This window comes from Ovis canadensis, chromosome Y (assembly GCF_042477335.2).
Source record: "Ovis canadensis isolate MfBH-ARS-UI-01 breed Bighorn chromosome Y, ARS-UI_OviCan_v2, whole genome shotgun sequence".
Taxonomy (NCBI): domain Eukaryota; kingdom Metazoa; phylum Chordata; class Mammalia; order Artiodactyla; family Bovidae; genus Ovis; species Ovis canadensis.
The window spans coordinates 7,418,820-7,435,628 of NC_091271.1; positions in this window are offsets into that span (position 1 = coordinate 7,418,820).

Genomic DNA, 16,809 nt, shown 5'->3' on the forward strand with positions numbered 1-16,809 from the left:
ACCCTCTCACCAGCGGGTGTGTGGGGGAGTGTTGAAATCTCAGAGGGCAACATACCGGGAGGAAAAAATAAATAAATAAAACCCACAGATTAAGGAGCTTAATGGCAACTCCCAGCGGTGAAGTATCCCAGACACTCGTGTCCGTCACCAGCAAGCAGGGGCTGAACAGGGAGACACAGGCAGCATTGCTTAGAGTAAGGAATGGGCCTGAAAGCCCTGAGGGCAATCTGAGGGAGCTAATGTGAGACAGCAACCCAAACCATGGGACAGTCAGACAGGGAGCCGGGGAAGAAAAGAGGAAAGAGAGAGAGAGAAATTTCGCGCAGAAAACTCTAGCTTAAGGCACTGCTGGCTCGCTCACAGAACAAAGGACTGAGCGAATACCAAAGTACAATTAGTTGGCAGCGGACCAGCCTATCCCCTGTGGGAACCAGGGAGGCAGGCGGGTGCTAGCCAGAACCGGAAAGGGGCAAACTCGGCCCCAGAGATGGCATCCCTTACCAAACTGCAAGCAGGCTTCCGTTGCTAACCAAGTCTTCCTGGGATCCTGGCCAGCTGACATCCCCCTAGAGGGTTGCAGCCAGAGATTAGCTCTCTAGAGGAGACACACGGCACACCTGAGACGGCCCTGCACACCTGGGAAACCAAGTGGCTGGGACTGGGGAGGTGATAAGACACACTGTACCAGGGGAGAGTGCACCTGGTGGCCTGATCTGCTTGGACCTGGGAAGGGCACAAAACGCAGACCCAAATGAGTCTATGGCTTTGTGGAGTACCTGGGAACCTGAACCTGAGCAGCATAGATCTGGGAAGTGCACATAACCCAGGGCCAGCCTTAGACAGTTCCCCAGCTGAGTAAGCTAGAACCTGAGCAGTGTAGACTGAGAAAGCACACATGGCATGACTGGGGGCAAACCCAGTATGGCTGAGACACTGCAAGCACTCCCCACACATTCCAGTGATATTTGTTTGCGGTGCACAACTGAACAAGTAGCAGTCTCATAGCACAACTGAACAAGTGAGCCTAAATAAGTGACCACCTTCAACCTGTTGTGTCAGGGCAGAAATTAGATATTGAAGAGACTTGCAAACAGAGGAAGACAAAATAAACCAAAAGGAGGGAACAGCTTTGGAACTGACAAGTACAACAGATTAAAACACTGTAGTTAGCACTGGCTACACTGGAGGGACCTATAGACCTTGAGTTCTCTGCCAAGAGGAGGTGATTAGTCTCCAATCCTCAGCTCAGGCTGAGGGCTCTTCGACCAGATTCCTGCGTCCAGGACCGGGGGACTAGAAAAACAGGGAAGGAAAAGAAATGCTAAGAAGAGGAAAGAGAGAGGGAAGGGGAGAGAGGTCAATAAAGTTTCTTGTTCCTTACCGATTGGGGCACTCTGGCCAGTTGTCCACATCAGGAGCAGACCAGGAACAAAAGGGTCCCAGTTGCAGCTGCTAGGTCTGGTCCATTGGCAGGCAAGCTGGCCCCTGAGTACCCCGAGTGGTCAGGATGTCAGTCTCAGCGAAGAAGTGTCCCCGCCAGAGTCACCATTTGTTGTAGGAAGGGGGAGCCCTTCCAGGTCCCAAAACTAGGCTCTTGTCTATCACTCAGAAATGAATTGTCCGAGGAGACACATGTACTGACAAAGCAAGAGATTTTATTGGGAAAGGGCACCCAAAGAGCAGTAGGGTAAGGAAACCCAGGAGAATGAGTTCCAGTCCTCCCTTCTCCAGAGGCCCAGGTAAAAGTTCCATAATGCCTGGGTATCTGTAGGTGGCAGGAGATGTCTGTAAGGCCACCCCTTTTGCCCCCCTCTCCTGTCTCCTCCCCCTTCTTCTTTCAACCTGGCTTCCTTTCCTCCCTTGAAATCTTTGATGTTAGTACTTAGATCTGAAGTTCTGTGTCTCTATTAGGAGGTTTTCTGAGAGACTGTATTCTTGTATTTAAGGGCTTTCCTGGTGGAACCGAGGTTAAAGCGTCTGCCTGCAATGTGGAAGACCTGCGTTCAATCCCTGGGTCAAGAAGATCCCCTGGAGAAGGAAATGGCAACCCACTCCAGTATTCTTGTCTAGAGAATCCCATGGATGGAGAGGCTTGGTGGGCCACAGTCCATGGGTCACAAACAGTCAGACATGACTGAGTGACTTCACTTTCACTTTCACTATAGACCTTGAGAAGAAATACAAGCTGGAACAAAGAACTATCTGAAACTGAACTGACCACACACTGCCTTCAACAACGCCAGAGAAATTCCTAAATATATTTTACTATTATCATTTTTAAATTTTTAAAATTATTTTTAAGTTATTAATCCTTTAATTTTCATTTTTAAAACCTACTATTTCCTTGAAAAAAAGGCCTTATTGTTAAAGCAAATTTCACATTTTTTAAATATAACTTTTGAGATTTTGTTTTTAATATTATATTTTTGAGAGTCTATAATCTACTCTAGATTTTTAATCTTTGCTTTTTGGTATTTGATATCAATTCTGTACCTTTAAGATTGCAAACTTCACTATCCATTTTACTTAGAAGTATGATTACAGGCTTGATTGCTCCCTCCTCATTTGACTCTCCTTTTTTCCCCCAGATTACTTCTATCTCCTCCCTCATCTCTTCTCTACTTAACTCTGTGAATCTCTTTTGGTGTTCCAGGCTGTGGAGAAAACTTAGGGAACTGATCACAGGATAGACTTGTCTCTTTTTCACTCCCCCTTTTCTTTTCCTACTACTGCTACTGCTACTGCTGCTAAGTCACTACAGTCGTGTCCGACTCTGTGTGACCCCATAGACGGCAGCCCATCAGGCTTCCCTGTCCCTGGGATTCTCCAGACAAGTACACTGGAGTGGGTTGCCATTTCCTTTTCCAATGCAGGAAAGTGAAAAGTGAAAGTGAAGTCACTCAGTCGTGCCCAACCCTCAGCGACCCCATGGACTGCAGCCTTCCAGGCTCCTCCATCCATGTGATTTTCCAGGCAAGAGTACTGGAGGGGGGGTGCCATTGCCTTCTCTGTTCCTGGTCACTTCCATATCCCTTCTCAATTTTCTCTTCTTCATGTAAATTAATGTAACTTCATGTTAACCTCTCTGGGTGTCCCTCACTTTGGAGAATCTTTTAGCCATTAACCTAAATATTTTATCATCAGTGCTGTATGGATGGAGAAGCCTTGAGGCTACTATAAGAATAAAACTGAAAGCCAAAGGCAGGAGGCCTAAATCCAAAACTTGAGAACACCAGAAAACTCCTGACTCCAGGGAACATTGATCGACAAAATGTCATCCAAAAGCCTCCATACCCACACTGAAACTAAGCTCCACTCAAGAGTCAATAAGTTTAAGAGCAAGCCAAACCAAGCTAATCCACAAACAAATCAGGAACATAACACTGAGCACAAAAATACGGGCAGCCAAAAGTCACACCAAACCAATAGACAACTCCAAACTCACTACTGGACACTTCATTGCACTCCAAAAAGAAGAGATCTAGCTCCATCCACCAGAACACCGATGCAAGCTTCTCTAACCAGGAACCCTTGACAACCCATTCGTCTAACCCACCCAACAAGGAGGAACTTCCACAATCAAGAGGAATCATAAATGTCCAGCATACAGAGGCCACCCCAAACACAGCAACCTAAACAAAATGAAAAGGCAGAGAAATATTCAGCAGGTTAAGGAACATGATAAAAGCCCACCAAATCAAACCAAAGAGGAGGAGATATGGAATCTACCTGAAAAAGAATTCAGAATAATGACAGTAAAAATGATCCAAATTCTGAAAACAAAATGGAGTTACAGATAAATAGTCTGGAGACAGGAGTTGAGAAGATGCAAGAAATGTTTAGCAAGGACCTAGAAGAAACAAAATAGAGTCAATCAATAGTAAATAATGCATTGCTGCTGCTAAGTCACTTCAGTCATGCCCGACTCTGTGCAACCCCATAGACGGCAGCCCACCAGGCTCCCTTGTCCCTGGGATTCTCCAGGCAAGAACACTGGAGAAAGTGAAGTTGCTCAGCTGTGTCTGACTCTGAGCAACCCCATGGACTGCAGCCCACCAGGCTCCTCCGTCCATGGGATTCTCCAGGCAAGAGTACTGAAGTGGAGAAATAATATCAGAAATAATGCAATAAATGAGATCAAAACCATTTTGGAGGGAATCAACAGTAGAATAATTGAGGCAGAAGACAAGATAAGTGAGGTGGAAGACAGAATTCTGGAAATAAATGAAGTAGAGAGGAAAACAGAATTAAAAGAAATGAGGACAACTTCAGAGACCTCCAGGACAATGTTAACACCCCAACACCCATCACAGGAGTCCAGAGGACAAAAAGAAAGGCCATGAGAAAACATTTGAGGAAATAACAGTTGAAAACCTCCCTAAAATGGGGAAGGAAATAAGTCCAAGAAGCCCAGAGTCCCAAAGAGGATAAACCCAAGGCAAAATACCCCAAGACACATATTAATCAAATCAATGAAGATCGAAAGAGCAAATATTAAAAGCAGTAAGGGGAAAAAAACATCAAATAATACACAAGGGAATCTCCATAAGGATAACAGCTGATTTGTCAATAGAAACTCTTCAAGCCAGAAGGGAATGACACGACATACTTGAGGTGATGAAAGAGAAAAACCTACAATCCAGATTACTGTACCCAGCAGGGATCACATTCAAAAATGAAGAAGAAATTAAAAGCTTTACAGACAAGCAAAAGCTCATAAAGTTCAGCACCAGCAAGCCAGCTCTCCAAATAAATGCTAAAGGATCTTCTCTAGGCAGGAAACGTAGAAGAGGTTTATAAATTCGAACGCAAAACAAGAAAATAAATGGCAACGGGATCACACTTTTCAATAATTACCTTAAATGTAAATGAGTTTAATGCCCCAACCAAAAGACAAAGAGTGGCTGAATGGATACAAAAACAAGACCCCTATATATGCTGTCTACAAGAGACCCACCTCAAACTTAGCAATACATACAGACTGAAAGTGAAGGGTTGGGGTATTTCACACAAATGGAGACCAAAAAAAAAAAAAAGCAGGAGTAGTAATACTCATATCAGAAAAAATAGACTTTGAAATGAAGGCCATGAAAAGAGACAAGGACACTACATAATGATTGAAGGATCAATCCAAGAAGAAGATACAACAATTATAAATATATATGCACCCAACATAGGAGCACTGCAATATGTAAGGCAAATGCTAACAAATATAAAAGGGGAAATTATCAGTAACACAATAATAGTGGGAGACTTTCATACCCCACTCACACTTATGGATAGCTCAACTAAGCAGAAAAGGAGAAAGGAAACACAAACTTTAAATGATACAATGGACCAGTTAGACATAATTGATATCTATAGGATATTTTACCCTAAAACAATGAATTTCACCTTTTTCTCAAGTGCACATGAGAATTTCTCCAGGACAGATCACATCCTGGGCCACAAATCTAGCCTTGGTAAATTTTTTAAAAATTGAAATAATCTCAAACATGTTTGCTGACCACAATGTGGTAAGACTACATGTTAACTAAAAGAAAAAAAACCTGTGAAAAATACAAGCATATGGAGGCTAAACAACATGCTTCTGAATAACCAACAAATCACAGAAGAAATTTTTTTTAATCAAAATATGCTTAGAAACAAATGAAAATGAAAACACAAAAACCCAAAACCTATGGGATTCAGTAAAAGCAGTGCTAAGGGGAAGATTCAAAGCAATACAGGCGTGCCTCAAGGAACAGGAGTGAAATCAAACAAATACCTAACTCTACACCTAAAGCAAGAGGAAACGAAAGAAATGGAGAACCCCAGGGTTAGGAGAAGGAAAGAAATCACAAATTAGGGCAGAAATAAATGCCAAAAATAAAAGAGAACATAGCAAAGATCAACAAAGCTAAAAGCTGGTTCTTTGAGAAGATAAACAAAATTGACAAGCCATTAGCCAGACTCATCAAAAAACAAAGGGAGAAGAATCAAATCAACAAAATTAAAAAGGAAATATTATTGTGGAGAAATCACAACAGACCACATGGAAATATAAAGGATCATAAGAGACTACTATCAGCAACTATATGCCAACAAAATGGACAACTTGGAAGAAATGGACAAATTCTTAGAAAAGTGTAACTTTCAAACTGAGCCAAGAAGTAATAGAAAATCTTAACAGACCCATCACAAGCACAGAAATCAAAACCATACTCAGAAATTATCCAACAAACAAAAGCCCAGAACTAGATGACTCCAACTCATCCAGTAAATTGCAGAGGAAGGTAAACTTCCAAACTCATACTATGAAGCCACAATCACCCTACCAAAACCAGACAAAGATGCCACTTAAAGAGAAAACTACAGATCAATATCACTTATTAACATGGCGCAAAAATCCTTAACAAAATCTTAGCAAACAAAATTCAACAACATATTAATAATAAAGATCATACATCATGACCAAGTGGGCTTTATCCCAGGGATGCAAGAATTCCTCAATATTCACAAATCAACCCATGTGATATGCCACATTAACAAATTGAAAGATAAAAACCATATGATTATCTCAATAGATGCAGAGATAGTCTTTGACAAAATTCAACATTCATTTATGATAAAAACCCTCCAGAAAGAAGGCACAGAAAAAACATACCTCAACATAATAAAAGCCATATATGATAAACCCACATCAAACATTATCCTAAATGGTGATAAAATGAAAGCATATCCCATAAAGTCAGGAACAAGAAAAGGATGCCCACTATCACCACTGCTATTCAACATAGTTTTGGAAGTTTTAGCCACAGCAAAAAGAAATAAAAAGAATCCAGATTGAAAAAGAAGTAAAACTCTCAATGTCTGCAGATGACATGATCCTCTACATAGAAAACCCTAAAGACTCCACCAGAAAATTACTAGAGCTAATCAATGAATACAGTAAAGTTACAGGATACAAAATTAACACACAGAAATCCTTTGCATTCCTATACACTAACAATGAGAAAACAGAAAGAGAAATTAAGGAAACAATTCCATTCACCACTACAACAAAATAATAAAATACTTAGGAATATATGTACCTAAATATACCTCATGAAAAGATGAGATTAAAGAAGTAAGTCAAACCCCCCAAATTACACCATCCCAAAGCTTCTGCAATAATACTAAATGAATACTAATACACAAGTCCATCTAGTCAAAGCTATGGTTTTCCAGTAGTCATGTACAGATATGGGAGTTGGACAATAAAAAAGGCTGAACGCTAAAGAACTAATACTGTTGAACCGTGGTGTTGGAGAAGACTCTTCAGAGTCCCTTGGACTTCAAGGAGATCCAACCAGTTCATCCTAAAGATCAGTCCTGGGTATTCATTGGAAGGACTGTTGGGGAAGTTGAAACTCGAGTACTTTGGCCACCTGGTGCGAAGAGCTGACTCATTTGAAAAGACCCTGATGCTGGGAAAGACTGAAGGCAGAAGGAGATGACACAGGAAGAGATGGTTGGATAGCATCACCAACTCGATAGATATGGGTTTGGATAGACTCTGGGAGTTGGTGATGGACAGGGAGCCCGGTGTGCTGCAGTTCATGGGGTCACAAAGAGTCGGGCATGACTGAGCAACTGAACTGAACTGAATGCAAATGATACAAATTCGATTCTTGGGGCAGAAAAAAGGTAATTGACTTCAGCACTGTTGCCTAGAAAATTCCTTGGACAAAGGAGCCTGGCAGGCTACAGTCCATAGAATCACAAACACTTCAACATGACTATGACACACAGTGCTAAAGTGACTGAATTGTGGCAGCCTAATGTTAAAACAGGAGTGGCGCAAGAGCCACCAAGAGGAACTACTCAACGTCCATGGTAAGGAACACCGGCTGTGCTTTGCTGGAGCAGCCATGAAGAGAAACTAGATGTTTGAGGTAAGAGAAACCTATCAGAGGACAGACAGACTGAAACCACAATCACAGACAACTAGCCAATCTGATCACACACTCCACAGCTTGTCTAACTCAATGAAATTAAGCCATGCCATGTGGGGCCATCTAAGATGGCCAGGTCACGGTGGAGAGGTCTGACAGAATGTGGTCTACCAGAGATGGGAATGGCAAACCACTTCAGTATTCTTGCCATGTGAACCCCATGAAGAGTATGAAAGGGCAAAAAGATAGGACTCTGAAAGGTGAACTCCCCAGGTCAGTAGGTGCCCAATATGCTACTGGAGATCAGTGGAGAAATAACCTCAGAAAGAGTGAAGGGATAGAACAAAAGCACAAACAACACCCAGTTGTGAGTGTGAGCGGTGATAGAAGCAAGGCCCAATGCTACAAAGAGCAATGTTGTGTAGGAACCTGAAATGTAAGGTACATGAATAAAGGCAAATTTGAAGTGGTCAAACAAGAGATGGCAAGAGTGAAAGTCTACACTCTAGTAATCAGTGAACTAAGATGGACTGGAATGGGTGAATTTAACTCAGATGACCATTATATCTAGTACTGTGGGTAGGAATCCCTCAGAAGAAATGGAGTAGCCATTACAGTCAACAAAAGATTCCAAAATGCAGTACTTGGATACAGTCTCGAAAATGACAGAATGATCTCTGTTCGTTTCCAAGACAAAAACCATTCAATATCACCATAATCCAAGTCTATGCCCCAACCAGTAACACTGAAGAAGCTGAAGCTGAACAGTTCTATGTAGACCTACAAGATCTTTTAGGACTAACACCCAAAAAAGATCTCTTTTTCATTACAGGGGAATGGAATGCAAAAGTAGGAAGTCAAGAAACACCTGCAGTAACAGGCAAGTTTGGCCTTAATAGTATAGAATGAAGCAGGGCCAAGGCTAATAGAATTTTGCCAAGAGAACACACTCATCATAGCAAACACCCTCTTCCAACAACACAACAGAGGACTCTACACAGGGACATTACCCGATGGACGACACCGAAATCAGACTGATTATATTCTTTGCAGCCAAAGATGGAGAAGCTCTATAAACTCAGCAAAAACAAGACTGGGAGCAGACTGGCTCAGATCATGAACCCCTCATTGCCAAATTCAGACTTAAATTGAAGAAAGTGGGGGAAACCACTCGACGATTCAGGTATGACCTAAATCAAATCCCTTATGATTATACAGTGGAAGTCAGAAACAGATTTGAGGGAATAGATCTGATAAGAGTGCCTGATGAACTACAGATGGAGGTTCATAATTTGTACAGGAGACAGGGACAAGACCATCCCAAAAAGAAGAAATGCAAAAAGGCAAACAGGCTGTGTGAAGAGGCCTTACAATTACCTGTGAAAAGAAGGTAAGTGAAAAGCAAAGGCGAAAAGGAAAGATATACTTATTTGAATGCAGAGTTCCAAAGAATAGCAAGGAGAGATAAAAAAGCCTTCCTCAGTGATCAATGCAAAGAAATAGAGGAAAACAATAGGATGGGAAAGACTAGAGATCTCTTCAAGAAAATCAGAGATACCAAGGGAACGTTTCATGCAAAGTGGAGCTCGATAAAGGACAGAAATGGTAAGGACCTAACAGAACCAGAAGATATTAAGACGTGGCAAGAATACACAAAAGAAATGTACTAAAAAGATCTTCATGATCCAGCTAGTCACGATGCTCTGATACTCACCTACAGCCAGACATCCTGGAATGTGAAGTCAAGTGGGCCTTAGGAAGCAGTACTACGAACAAAGCTAGTGAAGGTGATGGAATTCCAGTTCAGCTATTTCAAACTCTAAAGATGATACTGTAAAAGTGCTGCACTCAATATTTCAGCAAATTTGGAAAACTTGGCAGTGGCCACAGGACTGGAAAATGTCAGTTTTCATTCCTGTCCCAAAGAAAGGCAATGTCAAAGAATGCTCAAACTACCACACAATAGCACTCATCTCACATGCAAGTAAAGTAATGCTCAAAATCATCCAAGCCAGGCTTCAGCAATAAATGAACCGTGAACTTCCAGATGTTCAAGATGGTTTTAGAAAAGGCAGAGGAACCAGAGAAAACTGCCAATATCCAATGGATCACTGAAAAAGCAAGAATTCCAGAAAAACAACTATGTCTGGTTTACTGATTATTCGAAAGCCGTTGACTGTGTGGATCACAATAAAATTGTGGAATAAATAAATAATTGGAAAACTCCAATAAGTTTTCCACAATAAAACTGTGGAAAATTCTGAAAGAGATGGGAACACCAGGCCACTTGACCTGCCTCTTGACAAACTTGCAAGCAGGTCAGGAAGCAACAGTTAGAAGTGGACATGGAACAACAGACTGGTTCCAAATAGGAAAAGGAGTACCTCAAGTCTGTATATTGTCACCCTGCTTAACTAAATTATATGCAGAGTACATCATGAGAAATGCTGGGTTGGATGAAGCACAAGCTGGAATCAATATTGCTGGGAGAAATATCAATAACCTCAGATAAGCAGATGACACCACCCTTATGGCAGAAAGAAGAACTAAAGAGCCCTCTCGATGAAAGTGAAAGAGGAAAGTGAAAATGTTGGCTTAAAGCTCAACATTCAGAAAACTAAGATCATGGCATCTGGTCCCATGACTTCATGGCAAATAGATGCCAAAACAGTGGAAACCGCGGTTGATTGGGGGGGTGGGGTGGGGTGCGGTGGGGTGGCGGGCTCCAAAATCACTGCAGATGGTGATTGCAGCCATGAAATTAAAAAACTCTTACTCCTTGGAATGAAAATTATGACCAACCTAGACAGCATATTAAAAAGCAGAGACTTTAGTTTGTCAACAAAGGTTGTCCACTCAAGGCTATGGTTTTTCCCATAGTCACGTGTGGATATGAAAGTTAGACTATGAAGAAAGCTGAGGGCAGAAGAATTGATGCTTTTGAACTGTGGTGCTGGAGAAGACTCTTGAGAGTCTCTTGGACTGCAAGGAGATCCAACCAGTCCATCCTAAAGGAGATCAGTCCTGGGTGTTTATTGGAAGGAATGATGTTGAAGTGAAATTCCAATATTTTGGCCACCTGATGTGAAGAGCTGACTCATTTTAAAAGATACTGATGTTGGGAAAGATTGAAGGTAGGAGGAGAAGTGGATGACAGATGAGATGGTTTGATGGCATCATTGACTCAATGGACACAGGCTTGGGTAGACTCCAGCATTTGGTGATGGAGGGTGGCCTGGTGTGCTGTGGTTCATGCAGTCTCAAAAAGCCAGACTCAACTGAGAGACTGAACTGAACTGAACATGTTAAAACTTGTAGCAGGTAAGTTTGCTTCTTATGGATAAACAAAGAAACTGGTTTCTTCAGACTAACACAGCCAAGAGATTTGTGGTGGCCAACTCGAAGGGAGGTGTGGGAACGAAGGACTATAAGTTTGGGGTTAGCAGATAGAAACTATTGTATACAGGATGGATAAATTACAAAGAACTACTGCACTGACAGAGAACATATTTAATATCCTGTGAAAAAGCATAATGGAAAAATTACAAGAATGCCTTATATGTGTTTATGTACATATATATATGACTGGATTTCTATGCTGTACAGCAGAAATGGACACATTACAAAGAGTGAGAATTGCTCCATTGTATCCAACTCTTTGCAACCCCATGGATTCCATGGACCATATGGACCCCATGGACCATGGACCTGCCAGGCTTCTCTGTCCATGGAATTCTCCAGGCAAAATTACTGGAGCAGGTAGCCATTCTCTTCTCCAGAGAACCTTTCCAGTTCAGGGATTGAACCATGGTCTCCCACACTGCAGGCCAAGTCTTTACCATATGATACTTCAATTAAAAAACAGTAATTTTTTAAAAAGTGGTTTCTCATGGCCTACCTCTGATGAAGATTCTATGAAGAGTATGAAATAATTTAGAGGGGCAGTCCTAAGATGGTGGAGGAAGAGGAAGGGGAGGCCACTTTCTCCCACACAAATTCTTCGAAAGAACATTTGAATGTTGAGCAAATTCCACAAAACAACTTCTGAATGCTGACAGAGGACATCAGGCACCGAGAAAGGCAGCCCATTGTCTTCAAAAGGAGGTAGCACAAAAATATAGAAGATAAAAAGAGAGAAAAAGAGGCAGGGATAGAGATCCATCCCAGGAAGGGAGTCTTAAAGAAGTTTCCAAACACCAGGAAATCCTCTCATCGGTGGGTCTGTGGAGAGTCTTAGAATCTCAGAGAGCAACATAACTGGGAGGGAAATAAATTAATAATTAAAACCCACAGATTACATGCCTAAAGGCAATTCCCAGTGCTCCCAGCCACCACCAGCAAGCTGGGGCTGAACAGGGAGGCGGGGACTGCATTGCTTAGGGTAAGGACCTGGCCCAAATGCCCTAAGTGCAATCTGAGGGAACAAACCTGGGATAGCAACACAGACTGTGGGGTAGCCGGGGCGGGGCGGGGGTAGGGGGGTGGGTGGAAAAAGAGAGAGAGAACTATCCTACAAAAAGCCCTAACCTAAGACACTGCCAGGCCTGCTCACAGAACAAAAGACTAAGCAAATACCACAGGAGAGCTAGTAGGCTGTGGACCAGCCTATTCACAGCCAGACACAAGCAGGTGGGGGGCAGCCAGAGACAGAAAGTGGCAAACTTGGCCCCAGAGAAGCATCCTCTACCAAACTGCAAGCAGGCTTAATTGCTAACCAAGGCTTCTTGGGATTTTGTACGGTTGACATCCGCCGGGAGGGTTGCAGCCAGAGATCAGCTCCCTAGAAGAAAGACAAGGCACCCCTGAGAAGGTGCGCCTGTTGTACACCTAGAAAACGTAGCGGCTGGGATGGGGGAGGCATTAAGATGCAACCCCAACTTGGGGTGACTGCGCTAACCAAGCACCTGGTCACCTGAGCTGCTCAAACCTGGGAAGGGCACAAAACACAGGCCCAACCAAGTCTGCACATTTGCGGAGTACCCCAGAACCTGAACGGCTTAGACCTGGGAGGTATACCCGACCCAGGACCCTCATCAGACAGTTCCCAGCAGAGCGACTTAGAGCCTGAGCAGTGTAGACTATGAAAGCATACATGCGTGAGCAGGAGCAAACCCAGTGCAGCTGAAACACTGTGAGCACTCCCTACACACGCCAGTGATATTTGCTTGCAGTGTTCCTCCTGCCCCACAGCATGACTGAACAAGTGAGCCTAAAAAAAGTGACCACCATCGCCCCCTTGTGTCCTGGCAGCAATTAGGCACTGAAGAGACCAGCAAACAGAAGCACCTAAAATAGAGGGAACCGAAGGCAATGGCACTTCACTCCAGTACTCTTGCCTGGAAAATCCCATGGACAGAGGAGCATGGTGGGCTGCAGTCCATCGGGTTGTGAAGAGTCGGACATGACTGAGTGACTTCACTTTCACTTTTCACTTTGATGCTTTGGAGAAGGAAATGGCAACCCACTCCAGTGTTCTTGCCTGGAGAATCCCAGGGATGGAGGAGCCTGGTGGGCTGCTGTCTGAGGTCGCACAGAGTAGGACACGACTGAAGTGACTTAGCAGCAGCAGCAGCTTTCTAAGTGCAGGTGCAACAGATTAAAACCCTGTAGTTAGCACCAACTACAAGGGAAGGGGCCTATTGATCTTGAGAAGTATAAGCCAGATCAAAGAACTATCTGAAAATGAACTGACCCTACTCTGTCAGCAACAGCTCCAGAGAAATTCCTATTTTTACTATTATCATTTTTTTAATTAAAAAAATTTAAGTCCTCTATTACTCCTTTAATTTTCATTTTTATAACCTATTATCTTGGGGAAAAAAAGACACTATTTTAAAAGTAAATTTCATATATATATTTTATAATTTTTGTGACTTTGTTTCCTTAATATTGTATTTTTGAGTCTAACTTCTAGATTTTTAATCTTTGCTTTTTGGTATTTGCTATCAATTTTGTACCTTTAAGACACCAGTCTTCAGTACACATTTTTACTTGGGAGTGATATTACTGACTTGACTGCCCTCTCCTCCTTTGGACTCTCCTCTCTCCACCAGGTCGCCTCTATCTCCTCCCTCCCTCTTTTCTTCTCTACAGAACTCTGTGAATCACCAGTGTGTTCTGGACTGTGGAGAACACTTAGGAACTGTTTGTTACTGGCTGGATCTCTCTCTCTCCTTTTGATTCCCCCCTTTATCCTCCTGGCCATCTCTGTTTCATTCCTCCCTCTTTTGTTCTCTGTATTACTCCATGAACATCTGAGCAGTCCAGACTGTGGAGAGTACATAGAGAAGTGATGACTAACTTGCTGTCTCCTCTTTTGATTCCCCTACTTCTCCTCCTGGTCACCTCTATCTCCCTCCTCCCTCTTCTTTCTCCATGTAAATCTGTGAACCTCTCTGGGTGTCCCTCACTGCAGAGAAACTTTTCATCTTTAACCTAGATGTGTTATCATCAGTGCAGTACAGATGGAGATAAAGGCTTGAGGCTACTGTAAGAGAAGTCTAAAAACCAAAGACAGGAGGCTTAAGTCCAAATCCTGAGAACACCAGAGAACTTCTGACTCCAGCAAACAGTAATCAACAAGAGCTCATCCAAAAGCCTTGATACCTAACTAAAACCAAGCACCACACAAGAGCCAACAAGTTCCAGAGAAAGACATACCATGCAAAATCTCCAGCAACACAAAACATAGCCCAGAGCTTCAATACAGAGGCTGCCCTAAGTCACACCAAACCTGTTGACATCTCAAAACTCTCTACTGGACACTTGGTTACAATCGGGAGAGAAGAAACTCGGCTCTACCTACAAGAACACTGACACAAGCTTCCCTAATCAAGAAACCTTGACCAAAAAAAAAAAAAAAAAAAAAGAAACCTTGACAAACAACCCGTCCAACCCCACCCACAGCAAGGAACTTCCACAATAAACAGAAACCACAAACTGCCACCGTACATAAAGGCCATGCCAAACACAGGAATATACAGACAAGATGAAAATGCTGAGAAATACTCAGCAGGTAAAGGAACACAATAAATGCCCACTCACACCTATGGATATATCAACTAAACAGAAAATTAACAAGAGAACACAACCTTTAAATGATAAAATAGACCAGTTCAGTTCAATTCAGTCTCTCAGGCATGTCCAACTCTTTGCAACCCCATGAATTGCAGCATGCCAGGCCTCCCTGTCCAGCACCAACTCCTGGCGTTCACTCAGACTCACATCCATTAAGTCAGTGATGCCATCCAGTCATCTCATCCTCTGTCATCCCCTTGTCCTCCTGCCCCCAATCCCTCCCAGCATCACAGTCTTTTCCAATGAGTCAACTCTTCACATGAGGTGTCCAAAGTACTGAGTTTCAGCTTCAGCATCATTCCTTCCAAAGAAATCCCAGGGTTGATCTCCTTCAGAATGGACTGGTTGGATCTCCTTGCAGTCCAAGGGAATCTCAAGAGTCTTCTCGAACACCACAATTCTAAAGCATCAATTCTTCGGTGCTCAGCCTTCTTCAGAGTCCAACTCTCACATCCATACACGACCACTGGAAAAATCACAGCCTTGACTAGACGGACTTTTGTTGACAAAGTAACCTCTCTGCTTTTGAATATGCTATCTAGGTTGGTCATAACTTTCCTTACAAGGAGTAAGCATCTTTTAATTTCATGGATGCAGTCACCGTCTGCAATGATTTTGGAGCCCCCCAAAATAAACTCTGACAGTTTCCCCATCTATTTCCCATGAAGTGATGGGACCGGATTCCATGATCTTTGTTTTCTGAATGTTGAGCTTAAAGCCAACATTTTCGCTCTCCTCTCACTTTCATAAAGAGGCTTTTTAGTTCCTCTTCACTTTCTGCAATAAAGGGTGGTGTCATCTGCATATCTGAGGTTATTGATATGTCTCCAGGCAGTCTTGATTCCAGCTTGTGCTTCTTCCAGCCCAGCGTTTCTCATGATGTACTCTGCATAGAAGTTAAATAAGCAGGGTGACAATATACAGCCTTGACGTACTCCTTTCCTATTTGGAACCAGTGTGTTGTTCCTTGTCCAGTTCTAACTGTTTCTTCGTGACCTGCATACAGATTTCACAAGAGGCAGGTCAGGTCGTCTGGTATTCCCATTTCTTTCAGAATTTTCCCCAGTTTATTGTGATCCACACAGTCAAAGGTTTTAGCATAGTCAATAAAGCAGATGTTTTTCTGGAACTCTCTTGCTTTTTCCATGATCCAGCTGATGTTGGCAATTTGATCTGTGGTTCCTCTGCTTTTTTTAAAACCAGTTTGAACATCTGGAAAATCACGGTTCGTGTATTGCTGAAGCCTGGCTTGAAGAATTTTGAGCATTACTTTACTAGCATGTGAGATAAGTGCAATTGTGTTATAGTTTGAGCATTCTTTGGAATTGCCTCTCTTTGGGATTGCAATGAAAACTGACCTTTTCCAGTCCTGTGGCCACTGCTGAGTTTTCCAAATTTGTTGGCATACGGAGTGTAGCACTTTCACAGCATCCTGATATTTATATGAATTTTCACCCCCAAAACAATGATTCCACCTTTTTCTCAAATGCACATAGAACCTTCTCCAGGACAGATCACATCCTGGGCCATAAATCTAGTTTTAAATTAAAAAAACCTGAAATCATTCCAAGCATCTTTTCAGACCACAATGCAGTAAGATTAGACAACTACAGGAGAAAAACTATTAAAAATTCCAACATACGGAGGCTGAACAATATGCTGAATAACCAACAAATCACAGAAGAAATCAAAAAAGAAATCAAAATATGCATAGAAAAAAATGAAAATGAAAACACAACTCAAACCTATGCAACACTGTAAAAGCAGTGCTAAGGCCAAGATTCATAGCAATACAGGCTTACATCAAGAAACAGGA